The following is a 2,559-nucleotide window of genomic DNA, read 5'->3' as shown; positions in this document are numbered from 1 at the left end:
CAAGAATCAACATCTGCGACAACTGATTCTTAAGGAGGCTCATGAATCTCCTCTCACGATTCATCCCGGTAGTACTAAGATGTATTAGGACCTACGCCAGAGGTTCTGGTGGACTAGGATGAAGAGAGAAATTGCTCAGTTCATTGCTAACTATGATGTTTGTCGTCGCGTTAAGGCAGAGCATCAAAGGCCTGCTGGCACCCTTCAGCCTTTAGCTATTCCTGAGTGGAAATGGGATAAAGTTGGTATGGACTTCATCACCGTCTTTCCCAGGACCAAGAGAGGGAATAATGCTATCTTCATAGTCATTGATCGTCTTTCCAAAGTGGCTCACTTCCTACCTGTTCGAGAGAGTATCACTGCTAGTCAGCTCACTGTCTTATATATTTCTCGAATAGTTTCACTTCATGGTGTTTCACTAGAGATCAATTCAGACCGTGGTAGTCTCTTCACTTCTCATTTCTGGGAGAGTTTCCAAATTGCCATGGGCACCCATCTCTCCTTCAGTACTGCTTTCCACCCTCAATCAAGTGGTCAGGTGGAAAGGGTCAACCAAATTCTTGAAGACATGCTTAGAGCTTGTGTTATCTCATTCGGTATGGATTGGGAGAAGTGTCTTCCCTTCGCCGAGTTTGCTTATAACAATAGCTATCAATCCAGCCTCAAGAAAGCTCCTTTTTAGGTTCTGTATGGACGAAGATGTCGAACACCTTTGAACTGGTCAGAAACTGGTGAAAGACAATTCTTTGGACCGGATATGATCCAGGAGGCAGAAGAACAAGTTCGCATCATTCGTGAGAATTTGAAAACAGCCCAATCTCGTCAAAAGAGCCAGTATGACCGTCGTCATAAGGAAGTGGCTTATGAAGTTGGCGACAAGGCTTATCTTCGGGTTACTCCTTTGAAGGGTACCCATCGTTTCGGTATCAAGGGCAAGTTGGCTCCTCGTTACATTGGTCCTTTTCGCGTTCTCGCTAAACGACGAGAGGTTTCCTACTAGTTGGAACTACCCCCACATCTTTCTCGAGTACATGATGTCTTCCACGTCTCCCAACTCAGGCGTTGCTTCTTGGATCTCATCCGCAGAGTGGACCACAAAACGCTTGATCTCCAAGATAACCTCACTTATCGAGAGTACCCCGTCCGCATTCTGGATCAAGCAGAGCGTGTCACTCGATGTCATAACATCATTTTTCTCAAGGTTCAGTGGTCTCATCATTACGAGAGAGAAGCTACCTGGGAGCGTGAAGATCGTCTTCGACTTGAGTACCCCGCTTTCTTTCCGCCAACTCCTGAATCTCGGGACGAGATTCTTTCGAGTGGGGGCGAGTTGTCACATCCCTAGTTCTGGTATGACCTAGGCTAGCCTTCATGTTTGCATCATGTTTAAATTCCATTTAAATTTGAAATGGGATTTGTGAAACCCTCAGAATCATTTCTGGAAATGACCCAAGTAAATAAATTGCTCCAAAAGGGTCCAAGAAAATGCTCATGTTGCTCTGTGAAAATATTGGACACAGATAAAAAATCAAACCAATATTTTTAAGAGCTCATAAGTATTTATTTTGGGCATTTGGAATTAATCCAGTAATTATTTGCTTTGGATATATATTTGCTATATATATAATATATGTCCAAAAATTCTGAATTTTGGTGAGGGGCTTTGGATTAATCCCTTAGGTCCCTGCAAAATTTGACAAAATTAAATAAAATGATTTAGTATTATTACTAAGTCAACACAAATGATAGAAAATAGAAAACAGAAACAAAATAGAAAAAAGGGAGAAACTTACTTGTGCACCTCACCTGGGCCTTACCTGGCAGAAGTGGCCTGGCCCACCAGGAGCTCCCCGGTCTTCTTCCTCCTTTGACAGAAGGACAGCGCGTGCGTGGCCGCCGCGCGCGAGCACACGCCGGCCACCTCCTGCTTCCCTGCTCGCCGCCGGAGGCACCCGAGGGCGACACGCACCCCCCCTGAAAACCTCTCACTCTCTCCCCGAGTCGTTCCCCTTCCCTCTGTCTCTCCCCCTCGCTCTTTCTCCCGCGCCCGAGCGCTGCCGTCGCCGCAGCTCGTCGCCGTCGTAGCTACCGCCTCCCCCTCGCCCTCTCTCCATGTCTACAAGCTCCTCTATGACCTCCTCTTCGTCCCCGATGAGCCACGCACCGCCGGACACCCTGCTGCCTCGCCATCGACCCGTCTTCTCCGCGCACGGCCGCCGGATCGCCATCGCCGTTACGCTGCCGTCTGGTCCTCCCCGAGCTTGCTGAGCCTCCCTACCGACTCCATGTGAGCCCCTACTTCGTTTACCCCTAACTCCATGCCCGATTTCGAGCTCTAGCTGCCTCCTCCACTTGAGCCGAGACGCACCGCCGCACGAGCTCGACGCCGGCGACACTCCAGTGATCACTTGGTCCCGGGCATGCGTCCAATGTTTTCGCCGCACCGCGTAGAAGCCCTAGGTGCTAACCCCGCATCGCCATGGCCGTTGTAGCCTCGACCCCGAGCTCACCCGAGCTCCGGCCGCCGCCAAGCTTGCTGCTGCCGCCACCACAGGCCAC

The sequence above is a fragment of the Triticum dicoccoides genome, chromosome 1A (assembly GCF_002162155.2).
Source record: "Triticum dicoccoides isolate Atlit2015 ecotype Zavitan chromosome 1A, WEW_v2.0, whole genome shotgun sequence".
In the NCBI taxonomy this organism is placed as follows: domain Eukaryota; kingdom Viridiplantae; phylum Streptophyta; class Magnoliopsida; order Poales; family Poaceae; genus Triticum; species Triticum dicoccoides.
This window is presented reverse-complemented; position numbering follows the sequence as displayed.